This window comes from Petaurus breviceps, unplaced genomic scaffold, assembly GCF_028583685.1.
Source record: "Petaurus breviceps papuanus isolate PSGF00001 unplaced genomic scaffold, PetGlider_PUasm1.0 129, whole genome shotgun sequence".
In the NCBI taxonomy this organism is placed as follows: Eukaryota; Metazoa; Chordata; class Mammalia; order Diprotodontia; family Petauridae; genus Petaurus; species Petaurus breviceps.
Window position 1 is genome coordinate 5,795,849 of NW_027185665.1, and position 26,529 is coordinate 5,822,377.

A 26,529-nucleotide genomic window follows, 5' to 3' on the forward strand; every position below is an offset into this window, starting at 1 on the left:
CTTAACGTATAGTCATTAGTTGGTCAAGATGAAAATTTGAAGGAAATGACTTGACTTAAATGAAGGTAATTCATAGAATACAATATAAGTGCTAATTAAATGTCTACTCTGAATGAGGCACTCTACTAAGTGTTGGGGATATTTTTTTTAAAAAAAGAAGTAATCCTTGATCTCAAGGAGCTTACATTCCATCAAGGGAAACAGCTTGTACAAATAAAAGTATTTACAAAATAAATAAAAGTTAAATAAGACAAAAGTTTAGAAAGGAAGGACACAAGTAGTTAGGATATCAGAAAAGGTTTTATACAGAAAGTAGGGCTTGATATAAGTCTATAAGGAAGTAAAGGAGTCTATGAGGCAGAGGTGAGGGATAAGAGCATTCCAGGCATGAAGAAAAACGTGTCAGAAAAACCGAGAGGAGAAAGTATGCGAGATGAGAGAGGACGGTTAACAGTGTCAAGTATGGCAGAGAGGTAAAGAAGCATAAGATCTGAGAAAAAAGCAACAGATTTGGCAATTAAGAAATTAGTGGTAAATATAGAGAGAGCAATTTTAATTGAATGATGAGAATGGCAGCCAGATAACAAAGCTGACAAGCAAGTAAGAGAAGTGGAGGTAGAATGTTGTTTTCCTAGGACTTGGGGAAAGAGAGGAGAGATCTACGATGAAAACTTCGAGATGATAGCAATAGAGCATTTTTTGGTTTTGTTTTATGAGGAGAAGAGCTGGGTGCATTTGTAGGCAGGAAAGAAACTAATAGAAAAAGAAAAGATTGCAGACTGGGGGAGGGGGTCTGTCTGCTGTAATAGATGTGAGGGAATGGGATCAAAGTACCTTTGAAGAGATTGGCTTTAGCAAGGATGAGAGTCATGAGATACTAGATTAAAGGGGAAGAAAATAGGGGTTAATATAAAAGGATTTGGGGGAGGAAATGAAGGGGAAAAGAGAGAGCTTTATAAAATGGTGGTAAAATGGTCTCTACGTCCTTAAGAAAGTATGAGTTAAAGTTCTTAGGTTAGAGAATGGAGAGGAGGGAGGTATAGAAGGTTGGAGTTGAGAAGAGAAAATTTGAAACAGAATCAAAGAGGAAAAGGTTAAAGGATTAGCTTGATCCATTCAGAACCCATCTGAGACTAAACAAAGTACATTTATAGTGGATCCAGTCAGCACAGTTTTGTGGCTAAATTAGGGCCATTCACAGCCATTTAGGTTCCTCTGTAAGAATTCCTACATTTTGTGGCAAAGACTTTTTCAAATGAATGACTAGAGTGTTAATCAGCATCTGTAGTCTATCTAAGCACAAGACTTTAAGATTTAGGGGGCGGCTTGGTGATGCAGTGAATAGAGCACCAGCCCTGGAGTCAGGAGGACGTGAGTTAAAATCTGACCTCAGACACTTAACAGACTTAGTAACCATGTGACTTTGGTCAAGTCACTTAACCCCAATTGCCCTCCAAAAAAAAAAATAAGACTTTAGGATTTAAAAAAAGGTACTTCATTAAGCCGAATAGCCTTAGGAGGTAAAGAAAAAGAAGCAGGATGTTGTGATCCTACAAATTCAAATTAGGGTAATAATGTAGCAACTCCTAAAATGGCTTAATATATTACCCTTTTGTTTGTGAAAAGTCCCAGCTCTATGTGTGGTCCTGAGTGGTGCTCTCTTTATTAGAGATTCTAGGGTGGGAATTAGAGATTCTAGGCAGGGAATAAGGTGCTATTGGCTATATCCACTTTCAAATATCCACTTTGGTATCTCTGAGCAGAATAGGAAGTTGAAGGGATTGAGAGAGTGAAAATGATTTATTCTTTAATTTAATCAAGGTAGCTAACAAGAGTGGTCTAGAGGGTCAATTTTTCTGTGATGCCTGGTTCTCTGGGATCATTTGTGTGCAGATGTTATTTATTTTTGAAATTATTTGTGAAACTATGAAAGCATTTAAGGAAAAGAGAAAGAAACTTTCCTCAGCTGGTTTTAGGGCTCAAAGCAAAAGAAGAAAAGGAATAATTAACACAAGTTACTAGCTAATTGAAATGGGCTCAAATCTTCCCAAGTAATTATGCCTCTTAAATTATCTGGCAAATGTTTGAAGAACGGCCTTTGGTTATATTCTCAAATGGAGAATTAACTTCTTTGTAGAGTTATTGCTTTCTTCCTTTAGAGTAGCTAGGTGGCTGGGTGGATAGAGCCTCAGGCCTGGAATCAAGAAGCCCAAACCCATTTCAAACCCAGCCTCAGATACTAGTTGTGAGATTAAGTGGGCAAGTCACTTAATCCTATTTGTCTGTTTCTTCATCTGTAAAACTGTTGAGCACAACTCCACCCTTTCCTTCCCCTAAATGATCTGTGAGCAGGCATTTCAGCACAACTCCACCCTTCCCTCCCCTAACTGATCCATGAGCAGGAATTTCAGCCTAGGATAAAATCCCTGCTCCATTCTTCCCTGTCCCCTGCCTCCCCCACCTACCTCCCCATCTCCCCCCATTCTAGGTTCTCTGTCCCTCAGCCTAGGGAAAAACTTCCACTTAGAGGTCGAGGGAAAATTCAAATATACACTGAACAATCACTGATTATAGTTTCAGCTTTACTGTAACCTGACTATTGTAATCTCTTTAAAAACTGGTGCATTGTCCATGTCAACTCACTGTCTGATCTGGGTATTTGACCCCAGCAATCCCGAGGTAATAAAATCCACTTCCAAAATTATTCTCGGGGATCTCCTGTCTCTCTCCTTCATGCTCTACAAAATGAGCTGGAAAAGGAAATGCCAAACCATTCCAGTATCTTTGCCAAATAAACTCCAAATTGGGACACAAAGAGTCTAAAACAACTGAACAACTATAACAAAGCACTAATAAAGAGATCATCATAAAATGATACTTAGGGTAGGGGTGCCAGGGACCCCCAAATACCAACACGCCAGGTCCTGCCCAATGAATTTGACTCAAGTCTTCGAAGTCAAAGAAAAGCAGAGTTTATTAAAAGTTCTCTTGTATTGGACACAGAGTAAGTCTGTGCTAGGTCATTCTATGGTGCTCTCACGTGGGTCTTATATACAGAAAGGATGTGGGAGGAATCTAGGGGTGATCTAGGGAAGGAGTTTGGGGAGGGTCTTCAGGAGGAGTTAATGAGGTCAGATATTTTGATAGGCTCAAGGGTGAGAAGTAAATGGACAATGGAGGGCCAATCTAGTAACAAAGGTTTGGGCAGAGACACATTTTAAAGCTTATGGCCTCATGCAAATGCCTCATCAAATAGAATGATTCAATCAGAGTTCAAGGGGGTTCCCAGAGCCTGTACCTCAACACTAAAATCTTTTAAAATTAAGGTATGTACATTTTTTAGACATAGTAATATTGCACACTCAACGACCATAGTATTAGCACAACTTTTTATATACACTGAAAAAGCAAAGAATTCATGTGTATTCAAGGTATGCTTGTATAGGGTCAGTATTCTGGTTTGCCCATCATTTTTGTGAGAAATACTGATAATTTGGTTTCCACAGATTCTATAGGAATTATTGATGTGGTACAGGCTCTGAGGCCATAAGTCTTTCATTGTGGTTCTGCCCAAACCTAGGATTCTAGCCTGGCCCTTCGTTGTCCAGATAACTCCCACCCTAGATCCTCCCATTGTACCTCATCTCCAGGTAGCCTCCAGCTACCCCCACCCTTAATCTCAATCACTGGAGTTTGACCTGTTTGACTCCTTCTGAAGACCCTCCCCAAACTCCTCCCCTAGATTCCTCCCACAAGCTTTCTGTATATAAGACCCCATCTTGCCTCCTGTGAGAGAGCAAGCATCACAGATATGAATTTGACTCATCTTCTCTCAGCCAAAGAAAAGCAAAGTTTATTAAAGGTTTGCTATAATGGGTAGACTCTTAAGGAGCCTCTTAAGGTGTCTGTGTACTTGCATTGGACAAGTGGGCCAGAATCATCTGACAGAGGGAGGCTGCTCTAGATAATTCTCAGAGGCTCTCATACCACATGGAGGCAAGATAGGGTCTTATATACAGAAAGCTTATGGGAGGAGTCTAGGCATGGTCTAGGGGAGGAGTTTGGGGAGGGTCTGCAGAAGGAGTCGAACAGGTCAGACTCCAATGAGGTGAGATTAAGGGTGCTAGTAGCTGGAGGCTACCTGGAGATGAGAGACAATAGAGGGTTTGGGAGGATCTAGGGTGGGGGCTAGCTTAATAAAGAAGGGCTAGGCTAGTAACAGAGGTTTGGGAGGAACCACAATGAAAGGCTTGTGGCCTCAGAAAAATGCCTCATCAAACGAGAAGATTCAATCAGAGCTCAAGGGGGTTCCCAGAGTCTGAACCTCATCACATGAATATTTTGGAAATGGATCCTGCACAGGATGTATGGAAGGGCCTAGGTCCTGGGAGAAAAGGGCAGAATATACTATCCAGTCATATAAAGGAATCTACAAAGGGAGAGGGAGACCAGACCAAGACGGTTCAAACCAGCTGGGATTCAAACTGACACACTCGGTATAGGCCTGAAGTCCCATTGTCTGACCAGGGGGCTATTCTGGCAGGAAGAGAAAAACCATGAGAAGTGTGGCCTAGGAAAGGGGGTGACCTGTCCAGAGGGGACCAAGGATTGTGACAGAAGTGGGGCTATATAATCTTTGTTCTGCTACTGGGAGGTGCATGTGTGTGTGTGTCTTGTCCTGTGAGGGAACACACACAGCAGACTTCTCTGGAGAATTGTCAATAAAGGGTCTCTTCTTTCATTCCACAAACTGCAATTTTATTTACTACCCAATTAACATTAACCTGGAGCCTAGGAGGAGGGGGCAAGCCTCTGTGAGTTAAGCCCTGGGCTAGTGGAGCTTGGGACTAGAATTTGTTTATGCCATTTTCAAAGAGGATCAATGACATCATGGGGTAATGTCTCTGACTTGTGTGTGAATTGGATTGAAGTGAGGCAGAGTTGCTCAAAGTCATCAGCCTCACTCTCTCTTCCAGAGTCATAGACGTCCAGTGGCAGGACCAAAGTCAGTACAACTGTGATGGCCTGGGATGCAGTGGATGACCTGGTCGTCTCCAGTCTTCAATGTGCGACCAAGCCCTAAGCACTCCACAGCACCTACTTCAGCCACCTTCATGGTCATTGGAACAAAGCACTCTCATCTGCCCACTACACCAGGAGAAGCTTTCCCATGCTTGAGGCAGACATTCCCCTAACTCACAAAGTGCTTCAAACCTGTTGGTCACCCTCATTTGCTGTAAAAATTATTCCCCAATTTCCTGCTTTTCTTCTAATCTCAGTTGCATTAGTTTTATTTAATGCAAACTCTTTTTAATTTAATATAATCAAAATTATCCATTTTACATCTCATAATGCTCTATCTTGTTTGGTCATGAGTTCTGAGGAACTTTTCTTATCACAGCCACCCTATGCTGACAGGTTAGCCCATTTGCCAAGATGGTTTTGCTTGGGTGTCTCCACTGCACATGCTAGAGCTTTTTGGAGCCACAGATGAGAGTCGGGTGACAGACACCAAAGGGACATGAGTAGCTCTGCACAGGGCTCAGCAAACCCTCACACCAGAGGCACTCCTCCTCCCTGAACACAGCATTCACCTAGGACAAATGTTAACATTATACATTAATGTGAAATATATGTATATATCATTGAACATACATTACATTCTATAACATGTGCTGTTTGTATGTAGGATATGTAAATATGTGAGCATATGTGTATGTACACACATATGTTTGAATAGATAGATCGAGGAGTGATTTTTTTTTTTTTACTACTGGGGAGGCAAGAGAAAAATCCGGGGAGGGAACATGACTTCCTGGAAGGCACAGGGTGATGATCATGCACAATAGAAAGGAGGAGGAAAATTTTACTCATCCCCCATTTGGCGGCTTTCTTTACTAAGGATAGCGACCTTCTGATCGGAAAGGAGGGAGAACAAGGGTTAAAACAGAGTCGAAAGTCAAGATAAGAGGAAATGGTAAGAGAACATCCAGCTGCCCTAAGTCATCAGGTCCAGATTAACTACATCTCAGCGGACTAGAAGAATCTGTGTGTGATGGATGAGCCAACGTCACCCATCCTAGAAAAACCATAGAAAACAAAATAGGAGAGAAGAGGGAATCAAAGGATCATAGGCTTAGAGTGGGAAGGAGCCTATGAGACCACAAGGTCCAATCCCTTCATTTTACAGATGAAGAAATTAAGACTAAGTAAATTATTTACCATTACACTGGACCTAAAAGCTTAAACAAGTCGCCCAGATTCACAAAGGGAGTAAGTATCAGCTGCGGGATTTGAATCCAGGTCTTACTAACTCCAAGGCCGGTACTCTTTTCCTTATTCTATGATGTCTCTATATCCTAACTTTCCAAAAAGAGAAATGGAAAGATTCTTCATAGTAGGTTATCGAGATTGACTTCAATTCTCAATCTTGGGGTTTTTTCCCCCAAAAGTTGTAGAAGCAATGAGAACTATTATATTGGACCTAATTCTTCTCTTCCCCCTAGGCGTTAGGGCTTTCTCATCCAATAATGTTCTTGTTTCACATTTGTGAGTTCCTTAGTGTAGGTAGATATAAGAAAATGGTCTTAGAATTTATGACCAAAGAAGAGATAGCATTGTGAGATGTAAAATGGATAATTTTAATTATATTAAGTTAAAAAAAAAACTCTTGTACAAACAAAACCAATGCAAACAAGATTAGAAGGAAAGTAAAAAGCTGGGAATCAATTTTTACAACAAAAATATCTGATGAAAGTCTCATTCCTCAAATATAGAGAAAACTGAGTTAAATTTATAAGAATACAAGTCATTCCTTAATTGAGAAATTGTCAAAGGATATGAACAGGCAGTTTTCAGAAGAAGAAATCAAAGCTATCTATAGTCATATGAAAAAATATTCTAAATTACTATTGATTAGAAAAAAAATGCAAATTAAAACAACTCAGGTACCTCCTCACACTTATCAGACTGGCTAATATTATAGAAAAGGAAAATAAACATTGGGGGGATGTGGGAAAATTGGGATATTAATGAACTATTGGTAGGGTTGTGAACTGACCCAACCATTCTGGAGAGCAATCTGGAACTGTGCCCAAAGAGGGCTATAAAATTGTGCATACCCTTTGATCTAGCGATACTGTTACTAGGTCCGTATCCCAAAGAGAATGAATGAATGAACAAATGAATGGGAAAATTTATATAAAAATATTTGTAACAGCTCTTTTTTTGTAGTGACAGAATTAGAAATTGAGGGGTTGCCCATCCATTTGGGAATGGTTGAAGAAGTTGTAGTATATAAATGTAACAGAATACTATTATGGTATAAGAAATGATGAGCAGGCAGATTTCAGAAAAACCTGGAAAAATTTACATGAATTGATGCAAAGTCAAGAAAGCAGAACAGGAGAACATTGTACACAGTCACCACAATATTGTATGATGATCTATATTGCTAGCTATTCTCAGAAATACAATGATCCAAGACACTTCCAAAGGGCTCATGATGAAAAATATTAACCATATCCAGAGAAAGAATTGATGGACTCTGAATGAAGATTGAAGCATGTTATTTTTCATTTTATTTAATTTTTGTGTTTTTTTTCTTTTAGTCTGTTTCTTCTGTCACAACATGCCTAATATGGAAATATGTTTGCATGATTGCACATCTATAACCTACATCAAATTACTTACCATCTTAGGGAGGGGAGAAGTGAGGAGGGAAAAAATTTAGAACTCAAATTTTTTTTCCTGATTTTTTTTTCAGTTTCCTCATTTATTTTTTTAAATTTTATGTTTATTTTTAGTTTACAACATTTATTTTCACAGGATTTTGAGTTAAAATTTTCTCACCCCCTTTCCCTTACCCACCACTCCAAAACATCGATCCCACTGAATACCCCCTATCCCAATCTGCTCTCTCCTATATCCTCCCCCATCTCCCTTCCGACTTTTCAGTAGGGCAAGATAGATCTCCACACCCCAGTGCCTGTATATCTTATTTCCAAGTTGCATATAAATAATAATAAACTAATAATAATAATTTTAAGGATCAAATATTTTAAATGAACTTTTAAAATTCTGTTTACACATAATTGGGAAAAAATAAAATACCATTTAAAAAAACAAAACTTCCTTCTCTAAAGTATATGGACAGGGCAGTTAGACAGTGCAGTGGATACAGCACCAGGCCTAGGGTCAGAAAGACTCCTCTTCCTGAGTATAAATCTGGCTTTAGACATTTGCTAGCTATGTGACCCTGGGTAAGATACTTAACCATGTTTACCTCAGTTTCCTCACTTGTAAAATGAGCTGGAGAAGGAAATGGCAAACAATTTCAATATCTTTGACCAAGAAAACCCTAAATGGGGTCACAAAAATTCAGAAATGACTGAAAAACAAAGTTAACAGTGACAGAATTATTCTATCTAGCACTTAGTACAGTGCCTAGCACACAGGGAGGGCTTCACAAATACTTGCTGATTTGACTTAAGCAATTTCTTGGTCAAAATTAATCTCTCTGGTTCTTGGTTTCCTCATATGTAAAATGATAGGGGTTGCAATGGAAGATTCCCCAGGTTCCTTCCAGCTCAAACATTCATTCCCTAAGCTACACCTGATGCATGTTTTTCACTACCTCCAGCTCTCTGAGTGTAAGACCTAAAGCTGGAAGGGCAGAACTAAATCAGATTATGGAGGCCTTGAATGCCAGGCTAAGCCTGGATTGATCATTGATAAACTTGGATTCTGCCATTTTTGTTTGATCTTAGGCAAATCACTTACCATATAACAGCTTCAGATTCCTCACCTGTGAAATGAGGGTGAAGGAGTTAAGTGTCAGGGGTGCTCGAGACCCCAAAATACCAACACACCGAGACCCCAAAATACCCACACACCGGGTCCTTACCGAATGAATTCCACTCAAAAGTCTTCTCTCAACCAAAGAAAACCAAAGTTTATTAAAAGTTCGCTTGTATTGGACACAGAGTAAGTCCTAGACAATTCTATGTCACTCTCACAGCAGGGTCTTATATACAGAAAGGTTGTGGGAGGAATCTAGGTGTGGTCTAGGGGAGGCTACCTGGACCAAAAGACAATGGGGGGCTAGGCCAGTTCAAGGGTAGATTGATATTTTGATAGACTCAAGGGTGGGAAGTAGATGGACAATGGAGGGTCAGGCTAGTAACCCAGGTCTGGGGCCAACCACAATGTAAGGCTTATGGCCTCATGCACAAATCTCATCAAATGGGATGATTTAATAAGAGTTTAAGGGGGCATTCTAGCTGGTACAATCCATCCTTATAACCTGACCATTGTATAATGTGAAAGTATTTACAGATCCTATACTTGATAATAAGCCACCATGGGGGGGGGGGGGGGAGGGAGGGGGACAAAATGTGAAATTCAAGGAATTGTGGAATTGAATCCTGTAAACTAAAAGGAAACAAATTAATAAATTAAAGTTTAAAAAGAAAAAGAAAAAGAAAAAAAAAGAGTTTAAGGGGGATTCCGAGAGCCTGTACCTCAAAGATTCAAGGAGAGCTCAAGGGGGTTCCCATAGCCAGCACCTCATCAAGGGTATTGAACCCAGTATTGTCTGATGATCTTTTGTTCCAAAAGCAAGCATTTGATCAACATGAGTTTATTTCACTACTGCTATTTTTTTCCTGAAAAAATAAAACAAAACAATTTGCTTTAGTACAAGGATGTTCAATTTGCAAATTGCTAGATTGGTTCCAACAAGTTCTCATTACCAAGCAACATTTATGATGCAGCTGCATTATCATGATGCCTGAAATTATATGCTTGGGAGCAGCCACTTTGAGAGGCTCATGCAGTTTGCTAACTTTATCACGAAAGTCTCTGATTAATGAATTGGACATGATGCACAGCATTAAGCCTTTAAAAAGGGGGAGGGGGTGTCCCAATGTTAACACTCAGAAAGGCAGCCGGAGCTGAATTTGAAATTTAATCACTGACATTAATGTTTACTGATAACGTGATGCCATTTGGACTCCTTTTGTTCTCCAATCTTAAAAAAAAAAAAAGGTTACAGTCAGTTGCTTTAGTTCTTGTAGGTGGAGGAAGGTAGATTGACCATTAACAGACAAATATTAGCAGCGAAGTGGAATTTGTGGTAGAGCATTTACAAAGGCCATTATTTTTTCCACTGGAGGGCAATCTGTGCGTATAACTTTTAGAGAAGTTTAATTGCAATGCATCCTTCTTCTCTCTCCTACCTCCTACGAGTGGATAATCCTCTAATGCTGCAGGGGAGTCATTAAAACACAGGCATATTTAAAGATTTGACTGAGATGGAAATATAGCTAGTAAAATGGAAGGAAAGCTGGTAGGGAAGGGAAGCTATTCTGTTTTGTTTATTGTTGTTTTAATTCATTAACAGGCTGGTTTATCTACCTTCTTATTCTGGGTACCTTGCCTCTTCCCCTTTGCTTCATGGTTAAACATAAATATTGCTCAACAATTCATTTCACTCTAAATGCAGATATCAATTCTGGAACAAATATTTAACTAGCATCAATCAAAAAGCCTTTTATGCCTCTTTACCAACATACAGAGTAAACACAGCTCTGGAAAATATTTTTGTTTCATGTGAAATGCTGTTCTAAAGATTAGTTATCACAAACACAATATGCAGAGCTGGAAGGTCTAGTTCAGGGATGAGGAACCTACAGCCTCGAGGCCTTCTAGGTCCTTGGGTGTGGCCTTTTGACTGAGTTCAAGTTTTACAGAACAAATCCTTTCATTAAGGGGATTTGTTCTGTGAAGTTTGAATTCAAAGAGCCCTACTTGGGGACCTAGGAGGTCACATTCAGGTTCCCCACTCCTGGTTGTTAAACTAAATCATCTAGTATAATCCTTTACTTTTACAGATGAGGAAACTGAGATATGGAAAGATATAGACCCTTATTCATATCAAATTAATGCAACAAGTATTTATTAAATGTGCTAGGGATACACAAACCAAAAAAATGAAATCAGTTCTTGATTTCAAGGAGTTTATATCTTCCCGGGGAAAACAGACAGACAAAATTCACGTACAGGAAATACAATGTACATAGGAGAACATGGAAGGGCCTCGTGGAGGAATAGCCTTTGAATTGAATCTTGAGGAGAGCTTGGAATTCCAAAAGACAGAGATGAGGAGGGGAAAGCCTCTCAAACCCAGTTAATTAGCAAAGAGCTGGGATTGGGACTCAAATTTTTGGACTCCCAGTTTTTTCCACTACATTAAGCTATCTCTTCATCTACATACATTTTGTTTAGGGAAATAGGAAATATCTTCATTAATAATACAGGAAGCTCTCCGAGATTCAGATACTTAGATGACTCACTGTTAAGAGGGATTTCCCTGCAGGCCAGAAATTGAAAGTAATCTCATTTCACTGAGAGAAAAGAAACCCCTCTGCTGCAGATGGCTGTAAGGGGAAGGAGGAATCTCCATACCTCTGGAATGAGGAGGGAAGAAGGGACTTGATTCTCTTCTAGAAGCTGGGACTGAAGCAAGAGCTATGTTTCCCACCTTCTTAATTTCCTAGTTAAAAACTGGGATTCACTCTTCCCATAGCAACAACAAGAAATAATTATAACACACACATATTATATATATAATAATTATAAAACTTAGTTTTACTAAGCACGCAAAATAGTTTGACTCAAAAAATGGCTGCCATCTTAAATTCACAAACAAGTTTCTACAGTTTTTTTTGTGTAATTTTTAACATGGGTGATTCTTCAGTCATTGATTTAGGGCTTAACAGGACATCACAGGCTATGTAATCTGGCCTGTTTATTTTTCAAATGAGGAAAATGAGGTCCAGATAGGGTAAGTAATTTGCCCAAGGTCACGTGGGCACTGAATATCTGAGTGGGTTATACACACCCAGGACTACTGACTCCAGAACCATAGCTTTTGTCTCTTTATCATACCTGGAATTAGGAGATCTCTCGGAGCTCTATTCCCCTGGATAAAAGTGCTTAAACAGTTTCTGCTTAAAATTGCTAAGTCCTATGGTTGCAGTGCAAAATAGTCTATTTTATTAGGATAAACTATAGTTGTCAGGAAGGCTTTTTTCTTCCTTTCTTTTCTTGTATTGCACTAAAATCTAGCCATGCTCCTGTAACTTTGACATATTCATTTTATTTTTGCCACCTAGAGTTAAAATATGTGGGATAAGCCGAAAGAAGGATCAGTAATCTCCCCTCCCCCACTGCCTCTTTCCCCACTTCACTAGGGTGCTAAGGAAGAGGGTCACCATAAAATAAGGTATATAGGGTTAGGGGTGCTCAAGACCCCAAAATAGCAACATGCTGGGTCCTGCCAAATGACTTTGACTCAAGTCTTCTCTCAGCCAAAGAAAAGCAAAGTTTATTAAAAGTTGACCATAATGGGTAGACTCTTAAGGAGCCTTGGTGTCTGTGGTGCTTATACTGGACAAGTGGGCCAGAATCATCTGACAGAGAGTAAAGCTGCACTCCATAATTCTCAGGCGGTCTCACACATCATGGAGGCAAGATGGGGTCTTATAAGGTTGTGGGAGGAACCTAGGGAGTAGTCTAGAGAAGGAGTTTGGGGAGGGTTTTCAGGAGGAGTCAATGAGGTCAGACTCTAGTGTTGAGAGATTAAGGGTGGGAGACTGCTGGAGGCTACCTGGAGATGAGACAATGGAGGATTTGAGAGGATCTAGGGTGAGAACTAGCTGGATAAAGGAGGGCTAGTCTAGTAAGAGGTTTGGGCCAAACCACAATGAAAGGCTTATGGACTCAAGCAAATGCCTCCTCAAATGGGAAGATTCTAGGGGATTCCCAGAGCCTATACTAAGAGCACCAACCTCATCTGGATGACAGTGAGAGCTAAGTACCAGCCTTAAAAGTATAGTACACTAGTCTACACTCGCAGGTTTAAAAAATGCCAAATTTCAATTTCCCTATATAGAAGCGAAAGTGATTTGAGTTCAAAAAAAGAAACTGCACATATAGAAGACTGCAAAAGTGAAGATGTTAGGGATTGTGAAGAAGTGGGTGAAGAAAATGCTGTGTGACCTTGAACAAATCATTTCCATTGCTTGAGTTTTGGTTTTGTTACCTATAAAATGGTGTCTGTGAAATTGTTTTTCCTCCAATGTTTTGATAATTGTATTTCAATATAATCATTGTCCTTTGTAAAATCTGTATTTTATTTTATGTATTTAAATACACTATTTTGAGAAGGGGTCCATAGGCTTTACCAGACTTCCAAAAGGATCTATCACATAGAAAAGGTCAACAAGGACTAGAAGACTTTTAAGGTCCTTATCACTTCCACAATTCTGCAATTCTATGGTCCTGTGTAATTAGTAAAAACAGAAGGGCTATATTAATAATTCACAAGGAAGAAAATAGACTTTAACTTTAGGCAAATCATCATTGAAAAATTTACATCTTATTGTATACTTACTATATGTAAATGTATTAAGGACCTGTGATTTTAGTGTGGGAACTCCCTCCATCAATTGTGATTGCATTCTATGGATTAGTAGAAGTAATAATGTATGTAATAACAGTGGAATAGGGCAGTTATGTAGCACAGTGGATAAAGTGCCAGGTCTGGAGTCAGAAAGACTCATCTTCCTGAAATCAAATCCAGCCTCAGATATTTACTAATTGTGTGACCCTGGGCAAGTCACTTAATTCTGCCTTAGTTTCCTCATCTGTGAAATGAGCTGGAAAAGGAAATGGCAAGTCATTTTGATGAGGTGCTTGGGATCTATATCTGTAACAGCAATTTGTAAAACCAATTGGCAACATCAGTCTGTAACATCAATTTGTAAAACCAGTTTGTACAATTGTAACTGCAATTTGTTGTAAAATTGTAATAGCAACTTGTAAAACCAGTCTGTAAAATCCCTTTCCCAGCCTCAAACTCTGCCCCTTCCCCCTTACATCCATCTGGTCAGCCCTGACAATGGCAGCCCTACCCTTTAAAAGGAAAAGCCTGTTCCCCCTTTCACTTGCAGGTCCCCTAAGGATCCTTGCCCGCTGTAAAGCATAAAATAAAACTTTTTCAACTCTGACTCCAAGTAAGGCTGAGCTGAATTCTTTCCAGACTCAATCAAAGGTTCTAGTCTTAGATAAGATCAGAGTTCCTGCTGAACCTATTGGGAGCCATCCCTCATCAATTTTACCAAGAAAACCTCAAATGTGGTGTCATGAAATCAGACACAACTGGACAATAACAGAAAGATATTGCTTAAGGCTTAAAGAACTTAAGTGTGTCACCCATGGCCATACAACTCATGGATGTCCATAGCAATTTAGAATTTGAAACCACTTCACCCCCTTTCTAAGACACTCAGTCTCCTAACTGATAAGGCTGACTCTCCATTGATCATATATATATATATATGTATATATATATATATAGGACAGTACCCAGCTGTCTCTGTGCTTTAAATTCCAAGCAGTTAACTTAAGAAAGAAACTTCTGAATACAAAGTCTCTCATTTTCTCATTATATCTAACATAGTTTTTAAGTTTTTTTATTTACATTTTATTACATTATGAATCAAACTGTTTGCATCTAAAATGAATGTTGGATCAAATCTCTTGCAAGAAAAGAAGCCAGCTATCCTGAATTTATTAGTCATTTCCTGCAGGATAAATTGAGTCTAATGTTTCTTGCCTATAGTTTTAAAAAAAATCATTAATCTTGTAAAACTTCCATTTGGCAAGTCAAGTTTCTAATGTCCTTGCCTCCATTTGAGAAATATGACTCCTTTCCAATTTTTTAGCCTTGGACAGAAGATTAAGGAAGAAGCATAAAGGCAGGTGTGTCTTATTTGCACTTGACCTCATAAACCTTCAATTTAGCCTTTCCCATCTGCTGTTATCAGCACTTGCTAGAAAGGGGGAGGGGGGGCTGTCATAACAATGGAGGCCTTGAGGAGTCCTGGTGTGAACTACAGTGAACAGAAAACCACATCTCATTGAAACAGTTTTCCAACTTTTTCCATCCAAATCATGAAAGAAAATATCTTGTGTATTTTTGCCTCAATTTCCTCAACTATAATATGGGGATAATAACAGTACCTATCTTGCAGAGTTGTTTTGAGGATCAAACCATATATTTAACACAGGGGCCAGCACATATACAATAGGGGCTATATAAATGCTTATTCCCTCTGTTTCTACCCCACCCTCACACTGTGTATTTCCTGTCTGGAGGAAAAGATTTTCAGCTGGCTCCTGAGCCAGAACTGAGTATCAAACAAAGCCCCATCCAAGTAACCTCACGTTTTTTCTGCCTGCTGGCCTTCAAGCTGCTATGCTCTTGTGGGCAAGGAAGGGGGCCTTGGCTTCCTCTCACCCAGGCCTGAAGGCGTGAGCACATGATCCTGCTATTGCTTCTGTCCCGATTCCTTCCAGCCTCAGGTGAAAGAGAAAGAGACAAAAAGACTTCATGAAGCACAAGAGGCCTGTGGGCCGATGGCGCAGGAATTGGAGTTCTTGCCCAAATAGGCAGAAAACTGGACCTAGTGAAGAGGGAAGCCCCCAGTGCCCTGCGTGACCCAGCCAGCCATCTGAGATGCTGTTTTGTATAAGCAAGGGAGAGACTTTGTCCACTGACTCTGCTGCATTTGGAAGTGAAGGTGGTGAGTCAAATGCTTTATAGCTACAATAAATCTGAGCCCACTCTCTCCAGGGACTTAGGTCATATAGGACAGACTGAACACACACAGATATATGTGTGTGTGTATATATATATATATATATATATATATATACTCTACATATATACATATGGAATATACATTCCTTTCATAAAAAACCTCCCATGTTCCATCACAGTATGACAGAAGCACTGGGTTATTGAAGGCTATGGCAGCAGGGTAAAAGCTTGGATATGGGCTGCCATGCTGGAAAGGCCTGGTGATGCCTAATAAGTTATAATCTAAATTCAGAAAGGCCTATCACCATGTTCACAGAAGGTTGATAATGTTTTTGGTACAGAAGCTCATAAAGACTAACTTCCAAGTTAAGGACGCCTTGTAATCCCTAGGAAGTAGAAGATGATCCTTGAAATGTGGAAGTATGTGTATCAGGGACCATTTTGGCCCCCCTGACTGAAGGCCAAGTGTGCTACATCTCACCGCTCCCCAGGGGTCTCCGGAACCTTTTGGGGGGGGAGGGTCTCTCTGCCCATGGCTTCAGCTCCCATTGATGTCATTCCTCCAATTATAGTGGTCGGTCCCCACACTCCATTTCCATTTAGCCACTAGCTGTCAGATTAGATATATATATAATTTACATTATATTTTTATAGATAAATTATTATATATTATTAAATTATATATTATATAAATATACATTATATAAATTATATGTAATTTACATTATATTTTACATTATATTATATTTACATTGCAATGAGTATTACTTCAAAAGTATTATAACAAATAGATAAAAATATTCCCAATATATGGCAGACAATCCCCTAGCACCAACTCATACTCTGGAAAGGGGAAGGAGATTAAAATTCACATCTTATCTAAGCTCTTATGTAGCACAAACTCCAAGTCCAAAGCCTTCCCCCAACTGCTTCTGCTTGAGTTCCTGGGCACCTTGGCTTCTCAGGGTTTTCCTGATGGGTTGGCTGGCTGGCCCGGAAGTCTGCCTCCAAGATAGCAGTAGCTCAGACTCCTGTGTCCAGTGGAGATACTACTACCTGCATGTGGAATTGAAAAGGACAAAGGGTAGAAACAAAACCAGGTAGAAACCACTGGTCCATTTCTCAGGGTTACAAATGCTAAAAAGTAAGAGAAATGGGGAAAGGAAGCACATCCCCCAACCCAGTCAATTCATGGCACCTATACTGTGGGTGAACTTAGATCTTCACTCTCTCTGTTCACTGAACAAGAAAGAGCATACAGAAGATAGAGTGAAACTATCCCAGTCCCTGGAGAAGATCAGCCTACCCTGGCTATGCAGCTAATCTCAGGAGTCTCCTCCCACACACGGTAGGGAAACACAGGATATCTTCTCACAGAAGCAAAGCTCCTTCATGTTATATGACTTGAACAGATGCAGAACAATCCCTGTTTGCATGTATATAATGTGTGTGTGTGTGTCTAGTGTACTCATAAGATAGAGACAAAACAATCTCTTATGTGTAAAATTTATGAAGGTTTTGACAAGCCTAAAATTTGTACTCAAGTCTTTTCCTTGTCTTTCCTGTAGTCATTCCATTAAATTCAGCTATGATTGAATATTTTCTAAATTAAAAGCTCAATTTTCCACAAAATAATAAAATAGTTTATTCTTTACATAGCAAATCAACATTATTCACCTCATAAAATCAAGGAATTAACTGAGCAATTTTTTCAATGGGAATAATATGTGGTACCCTTGTCTGTTTTCCTTAAGATCTGTGACATATTTTTTTTATTTTTTAAAATATATTTTTAGTTTTCAATATTTACCTATAAAGATTTTGAGTTCTAAATTTCCCCCCTTCCTCCCCATCTACCTCCCCAAGATGGTCTTTAATCTGATATAGGCTATGCATGTACAATCACATTGAACATGTTTTCATATTAGTCATGTTGTGAAAAAAGAATGAGATCAAAAGGGAAAAACCACAAGAGAAAAAGAGAGAGAAAATAGTGGGCTTTGATCTGCACTCACTCAGACTCCATAATTCTTTCTCTGGATATGGATTAGCATTTTCCATCATGAGGCTTTTGGAATTGTCTTAGATCCTTGCATTGCTGAGAAGAGCTAAAGTCTATCAAAGTTGATCATGATACAATGCTGCTGTTACTGTGTACAATGTTCCCCTGGTTCTGCTCACTTCACTCAGCATCAGTTCATGTAAATCTTTCCAGGTTTTCCTGAAATCTGCCTATTCATCATTTTTTTATAGAACAATAGTATTCCATATATTCATATAACACAATTTATTCAGCCATTCCCCAATTGATGGGAATCCCTCTCAATTTCCAATTCTTTGCCACCTCAAAAAAAGCTGCTACAAATATTTTTGCATATATGGTATGACACACATTTTCAAGATGGCCAACATGGATTAATGATGAGCCATCTGTGGCTGTGGAAGTTTGTTTTCTGTGCAAAGGTCAGTAGTTCATATAGTCAGTTAACTTGCACTTAGCCTTACTGGCATTACTTAGTCTAAGTGAAATGGCCCCAAAGACAGAGAATTTAAATTTCCTTAGTAAAAAAGCTCCTTTCTATAATATATACAACTGCTCCCCCGCTTTTTTTACTTTTTGGGGGGAGGACAATTGGGGTTAAGTGACCTGCCCAAGGTCACACAGCTAGTTTTTTTGTGTGTGTGTGTTAACTGTATGAGGCCAGATTTTGAACTCAGGTCCTCCTGACCTCAGGGCTGGTGCTCTATTCACTGCGCCACCTAGCTGCCCCTCCCCCACTTTTTTTAAGTTGGGAGAGGGGAATGAATTACATATACACTTACCTGTATAGTTTAGTTAAAGATACCCTTAAAACTTTTTTAACCAGACCTATAATTTCATAGATATAGGGAGCTCCCAGTGATTAACTTCTGTAACCAATACTGATTGGCACTTGCTATGAAATATATAGTCTTAGAGACTTGCCTAGGCCACTGAGAGGCTGACATACCCCAAGATCTTACAGTAGCATGTGTAAGAGATAGGCCTCAACCCCAGGCCATTCTGACTCCTTGGTCAGCTCTCTATTTGGGTCATACTGTCCCTCATCTTATTTAGACATATCCCACCTAACATTCTTCTTGGTTTCATGAAAACCTTATGTTAGGTGAACTGACATAACAGGGGAATTAGTTTCATGGGACCAATATTATAAATAGGTAGTCACTTTCATAATGCATGTAAATGTTACAATGGGAAGGGGGATTGTGGCTTTATGGTACAGTTTGCTTATAATATTTTAATGAGGTTACTATCTAATGATGTTGGCTGGGAAAATAGTATGCAGGGTATGCCTTTGTAATGATGGCTCATGTCTGTGAGGCAGAGTTATTTGACATGCTTCTCATTCATAATAATTCTTCACTTAGAAAAGTAGTTTTGGGGGTGGCTAGGTGGCGTAGTGCATAGGGCGCCAGCCCTGGAGTCAGGATCAAATCTGGCCTCAGACATTTAACACTTGCTAGCCATGTGACCTTGTCCAAGTCACTTAACCCCAATTGCTCTGCCCTCCCACCTCCAAAAAGCAGAACAAACAAATAAAAGTAGTTTTGAAATGGCCCTCACTTATTCCCCCAGTTAAACAATACACCCCCTAATAACTGGCTGCTGTTTGAGTTCCCAGTCCTGCACTAGAAAAGGTCCCTTTCTTCTGTGCAGCTCTGATTGCACCCTCATGCTAAAAGCAAAAGGACATCTGGCAAGGTAGAGACAGGTTCAACCACAGGTGTTTATGAAAAATAACATGAAATCCAAAAATGTACCCTTTAAGAGGAAAAATGAAAACACACAAAAACAGTAATTATCAAGGTCAGGCAAGGTCCATCCATTGCTTTCAGCCGGTTTATTTCTCTCAGGTTCCCTAGCAAGTATCTGTGATAAAACAAAACAACATAATCCAAAACCAGACAGTGATACCTCCCAGCTTGTCCATTGAAAAGTTATCATTGAGACAGAAACCCAGACAAGGCCTGATCAATGTGGCACCAAGTTGACCCACCAACCACAAGGGTCATTGCCAGGCCTATCACCACAGGGCTGGGACTGGATAGAGCAGGGTAAAAGTCAAATGCAGGGCCCCTGGCAGGGGCAGCAACTACTCCTGGGACTACCAACCCACAGCCCAGAAATTTAAAAGGCCCCTATCTGGACCTCCAGGGACCAGGATGGCAGAGTGAACCCCAGATGCTCCAATCCCCGCTCTGACCCTGAAACATTGTAATTGTGGCCCCAGGGCAAAACCTTAAACAGTAAAGGCTTGGGAACTCTAGAGGAAGGGTGTGGTTAGGGCCCTGCCTCAAAATGGGTAGAAAGCAGACTGCAAAGACAAAGACTCTAGACTCCTACTATTGTGAGAGGGAGGAACCAAATTCAGAGGGAGACAGTGTTGATTCCACACCCACAGCTGAAGCCTCAACAGGGAACTGGTCTCAAGCACAGAAAGCATTCTTAGATGAGCTCAAAAGGAAATTTTGAAAACCAAATTGGAGAGATAGAAGATAAAATGAGTAATTCTTTTAAAATCAAAATTTCAAAATTAAAAAAAACCTTACAATGAAGAAAACAGCTCCTTAAAAAGAAAAATGTGTGATATGGAAAAGGAGCTCCAAAAACTAACCAAGGAAAATAATTCTCTAAAAACTAGAATCAACCAAATAGAAGCAAATAACACTATGAGGAACCAAAATTAGTTAAAAAGACATCAAGGATGAAAAATTAGAAAAAGAGGTAAAATAGCTCAAGGGAAAAATAACTGACCTGGAAAACAGATCCAGGAGAAGAAATCTGAGAATCATAGGCTGACTGGAAAATCATGATGAAAAAATGAACCTGGACAACATCTTCCAAGAGCTCATCAAGGAAAACTGACCTGAGATACTAGAACCAGAGGGTAAAATAGAAATTGAAAGAATCAGGTTACCTCCTGAAAGAGATACCAAATTGAAAAGTCCTCGAAATGTTGTGGCCAAACTCCAGAGCTACCAGGTAAAGGAGAAAATACTTCAAGCAGCCAGAAAGAAACAATTCAAATATTGCAGAACCACAGTGAGGATCACACAGGATCTGGCAGCCTCTACACTGAAAAATTGGAGGAAGTGGAATACAATTTTTTTTGCAAGGCAAAAGAGCTCAGGTTACAACCAAGTATCACCTATGCAATGAAACTGAACATATTCTTCCAGGCAAGGAGATGGTCATTCAAAGTTATAATGGATTTCCAGACCTTCCTGATGAAAAAGCCACAGCTCAATGGAAAATTCAACTTCCAATTACAAGACACAAGAGAGACATAGAAAGGTAAACAAGGTAACCACACACACACACACACACACACACACACACACACACCTTGTTATTTAATAAGAGCAAACTGTTTATAGACAAGTAGAGGGTATGATTATAAATTACAAAAAATTACGATTGAAAAAACCTTATTAAGGGCTACAAAAGGACTGTAATGGAAGAAGAGGAAAGAATGAAGTGGAAAAGGGTAAAATATGCCACACAAAGAGGCAAAAAAAAAATAATATAGCAGAGGGAAAGAAGGGAGGGAGATGAGTATTATATGAGCTTTCCCCTCATTGGTTCTGGTGCAAGGAGAGGATAACACAACCAGTTAAGCATAGGACTCTATCGAGAAGAGACACAAAACGTATCATAATAGAGGGAAAGAGGGGAGGGAGAGGAGCTTTGCATGAGATCTGTTCCTGTCACTCTTGGTGTGAAGAAGAAATAACATGCTACATTAAGTATAAAAATATCCTACAGGCAGTAGGAGGGGGGAAGGGCTACAAAAGGGAGTTGTTAGGAGGGAGGGAAGAAGTAAGGGGGAAGGGGAGGAAAAGGGAGGGGGCTGATAAGAAGGGAATACTGTGGGAGACGGTGTTCAAAAGGAAAACTCTTAAGGATGGGAAGGGAGAAGGGGAGAAAAATATAAGCATAAACAGGGGAGGGACTAGGATGGAGGGAAAGAGACAGATAGTAATCATAACTGTAAACATGAATGGAATGAATTCTCTCATCAAACAGAGGTGGATAGCAGAATGGATTAAAAATCATAATCCTACAATATGCTGTTTACAAGAAACACATCTGAAACAGAGGGATACACTGAGGGTAAAGGTAAAAGGCTGGAGTAAAATATATCATGCCTCAGCTAAAGTGAAAAAAAACGTAGGGGTAGCAATCCTTATCTCAGATAAAGCAAAAGCAAAAATTGATCTAATGAAAAGAGATAAGGAAGGAAACTATATCCTGCTAAAAGGCACCATCAAGAATGAAACAATATCATTACTTAACATATATGCACCAAGTGGTATAGCATCCAAATTCCTAGAGGAGAAGGCAAGTGAATTAGAGGAAGAAATAGATAGCAAAACTATACTAGTGGAGGACCTTAATTTCCCCCTCTCTGAACTTGATAAATCCAACCTCAAAATAAACAAGAAAGAAATTAAGGAGATAAATAGAATTTTAGAGAGGGTAGGCATGATAGATCTCTGGAGAAAACTGAATGGGGATAAAAAGGAATATACCTTCTCAGTGGTACATGGCACATACACAAAAGTTGACTATGTTCTTTTGAGGACATAAAACCTCACAATTCAGTGCAGAAAGACAGAAATATCAAATGCATCATTCTCAGATCATGATGCAATAAAAATCATATGCAATGAAGGGCCATGGAAAGACAGACTAAAAACTAATTGGAAACTAAACAATTTAATCCTAAAGAATGAATGGGTCAAACAAGAAATCATAGAAACAATCATTAGCTTCATTCAAGAGAATGACAATAATGAGACAACATACCAAAATTTGTGGGATGCAGCAAAGGCAGTTCTTAGGGGAAGTTTTATATACCTGAGTAAATACATGAATAAATTAGAGAAAGGGGAGGTCAATGAATGGGGCATGCAATTGAAAAAGCTAGAAAAAGGGGGGGGGGGGTTAGGTGGTGCAGTGAGTAAAGTCCCAGTCCAGGAGTCAGGAGGACCAGAATTCGGTTCTAGCCTCAGAAACTTAACACACACACACACACACACACACACACACACACAGACACACAAACCTAGCCATGTGACCTTGGGCAAGTTACTTAACCCCAATTGCCTTCCCAAAAAAAAGAAAGAAAAAGAACAAATTGAAAATCCACAATTAAATACTAATTAGAAATAATGAAAACCAAAGGAGAGATTAGTAAAATTGAAATTAAGAAAACTATTGAATTAATAAATAAAACTAAGAGTTGGTTTTATGAAAAAACCAATAAATTGATGGACCCTTAGAAAATGATTAAAAAAAAAGAAAGAAGAAAACTTATATTTACAAAAATATAAGTTGCCCAGATTAACTGAAGAGGGAGTAAATTATTTAAATAATGCCATATCTGAAAAAAGAAATTGAACAAGCCATCAGTGAACTCCCTAGGAAAAAATCTCCAGGGCCAGATGGATTTACTAGTGAATTCTATCAAAAATTTAAAGAACAATTGATTCCAATACTCTACAAACTATTTGGGAAAATTAGTGAAGGAGTCCTACCAAATTCTTTTTATGACACAAACATGGTACTGATACCTAAATCAGGAAGAGATAAAATGGAAAAAGAAAAATGTAGACCAATTTCCATCATGAATATAGATGCAAAAATTTTAAATAAAATATTAGCAAAAAGACTACAGCAACTTATCACAAGAATAATACACTTTGATCAGGTAGGATTTATTCCAGGAATGCAAGGATGGTTTAATATTAGGAAAAGCATCAGCATAATTGATCATATCAACAATTAAACTAGCAGAAACCATATGATTATCTCAATAAATTCAGAAAAGGCTTTTGATAAAGTACAACATCCATTCCTATTAAAAACACTAGAAAGTATAGGAATAAATGGAGCCTTCCTTAAATTTATAAGTAGCATCTATTTAAAGCCATCAGCAAGTATTATATGCAATGGGGATAAGCTAGAAGCATTTTCAATAAGATCAGGGGTGAAACAAGGGTGTCCACTATCACCCCTCTTATTCAATCTGGTACTAGAAATGTTAGAAGTAGCAATTGAAGAAGAAAAAGTAATCAAAAGAATCAAATTAAGCAAAGAAGAGGCCAAGTTATCACTCTTTGCAGATGATATGATGAGATACTTAGAGAATCCTAGAAAATCAAGTAAAAAACTACTTGAGACAATAAATAAATTTGGCAAAGTTGCAGGATATGAAATAAACCCACATAAATCTTCTGCATTCCTGTATATTTCTAATGAAATCCAATAGCAAGAGATAGAAAGAGAAATCCCATTTAAAGTTACTGTAGATATTATAAAATATTTGGGAATCTACCTGCCAAAACAAACCCAGGACCTGTATGAACACAACTACAAAACACTTTCCACACAAATAAAGTCAGATCTAACTAAGTGGAAAAACATCAATTGCTCATGGCTAGGTTGAGCTAATATAATAAAAATGACAATTTTACCTAAATTAAATTACATATTTAGTGCCATACCAATCAATTTACCAAAAAATTACTTTATAGACCTAGAAAAAATAGTAAAATTCATTTGGAAGAACAAAAGTTCCAGAATATCAAGGGTATTAATGAAAAGAAATGCTAGGGAAGGTGGCCTAGCTATGCCAGATTTTATTCTGTATTATAAAGCAGCAGTCAACAAAACTATTTGGTACTGGCTGAGGAATAGAGCAGTGGATCAAGGGAATAGATTGGGTACACGAGACTCAGCAGTCAATGACCATAATAATCTACTCTTTGATAAATGCAAAGACCCGTTTTTGGAATAAGAACTCACTCTTTGACAAAAACTGCTGGGATAACTGGAATATAGTATAGCAGAAACTGGGCATAGACCATTATCAAACACTGTATACCAAAATTAAGTCTAAATGGGTACGTGACCTGGGTATAAAGGATGATACTGTAAGCAGTCTGGGAAATCAAAGACCTGTCAGATTTAAGAAGAGGGGAAGATTTCATGACCAAACAAGAATTAGAGAGAATTATAAACTGCAAAATGAATGACTTTGATTACATGAAACTGAAAAACTTCTGTACAAACAAAGCCAATGTAACCAAGATTAAGAGGGAAATGGGAAATTGGGAAAGAATTTTTACAACCAATGTCTCTGATAAAGGCCTCATTTCTAAAATATATATATATACATATATAAAAGATAAGTTATCTTTTATGTTCTTAAAGAAGGAAACTGTAGCTATGATTGACAGACGCTGGGTGCTGCTGCCATGGGGTAACTACCTCTCCTCCCTTCTCCTCTCCTCATTCTCCTGGAAAGTTCCACAGCTCTCGCCACAGCTGGTTAGTAAAAGCTTCCATCCTGCTCTCCCAGGGTTCATCTAAGAGTTAATTTCTTCTCTTTCCAAACTGGGAAGAACTACACATCTAAGAGGTTTTGGGGCCAGTTAATCCCTTGCCAGATGTTGTTATAACTTTAGATTCAGTTGTTTTTTTAATTGTGTCCAACTCTTTGTGACTCCACTTGGGGTTTTCCTTGGCAAACATACTGGAGTGGTTTGTCATTTCCTTCTGCAGCTTATTTGACAGGTGAAGAACTGAGGCAAACAGGGTTAAGTGATTTGCCAAGGGTCACACAGCTATTAAGTATCTGAGGCTGTATCTGAACTCAGAAAGATGAGTCTTCCTGATTCCAAACCCAGTGCACTATCCACTGAGTCACCTAGCTGTCCTCTTTATTTTCATCATTAATTAATTCTATTAAATAAACATTAATTTAATACCTGCTGTGTGCAAGACAATGAGTTAAATGTTATATGTGGCCAAACACAGACTAAAGGTGTAAATATTAGAGTATGTGCCTAACTCAGTACTTTAAAAATGAATACAAAAATTTACTTTGATTTTCCTATTTAAAACATTTGAACATGTCCCCAAACCTGGTAATTGGAGGCTGCATTTGGGCTAAGGAAGTAGATGGAGAATTGGAAGGAGCTGGAGAATAGAGAGCTGGTAGGAATACAATTCTGCCATAGACTCAAGCCGAGTAAAACAACATTTATAAAGCTCCTACTATATACCAGGCACTGTGCTAAATGCTTTGCAAACCTTAACTCATTTGTTCCCCACAACAACCCTGGGAGGTAATGCTATTGTCAACCCCTTTTTACAGATGAGTCACCTGAGGTGAACAGAGGTTAAGTGACTTCCCCAAGGTCACATAGCTAGTAAGTACCTGAGAGAGGATTTGAACTCAATTGTTCCTGACTTCAAGGCCAGTGTTCTAGCCACTCCGTCACTGCCTTGGAGAACTGGGCTTTGGATAAGACTGATGTTTTTTTAAAGAGAAAAATCTATTTATTTAACCTTTATGTCAGGCATTATAGCTCAGGTATGCTTCAGGGATTTGTTGTCCTTTAGACCCTGTCTTCAGAGTCTGAGAAAAGAGATATGTCATCTAGTTTTCTGATAACTCTCTTAGCAAGCATGAATGACAGATATGCTAGGTAAGGAAAGACCGAAGAAAGAAAATAGAATCTGTAACAAAACCTGGAAACCAACAGACGCACCTGGCCAATGAGTGATCTCTATAAATACCCAGACATTCTCAGGTCTCCCAAATGCACTCTTCTCCCCTGTAGTTCCCTATTGAGCCCAGCAGGTGTCACCACGTGTTTCTCCTATTCTGGCTCTTAAACCTGATATTTCTCTGTCTCTGTCTCTGTCTCTGTCTGTCTCTGTCTCAGTTTCTCTCTGTCTCTCTGTCTCTCTCTCTCTCTCTCTGTGTCTCTCTGTCTCTCTCTCTCTCTCTGTCTCTCTCTCTCTCTCT

General features: G+C 39.0%; 1 pseudogene; it reads left to right on the forward strand.

Moving 5' to 3' along the window:
• Positions 1 to 387: 387 nt before the first annotated feature.
• The window catches only part of LOC138173554 (LYR motif-containing protein 1 pseudogene), a 41,119-nt pseudogene continuing 14,977 nt past the window's right edge, over positions 388 to 26,529 (forward strand).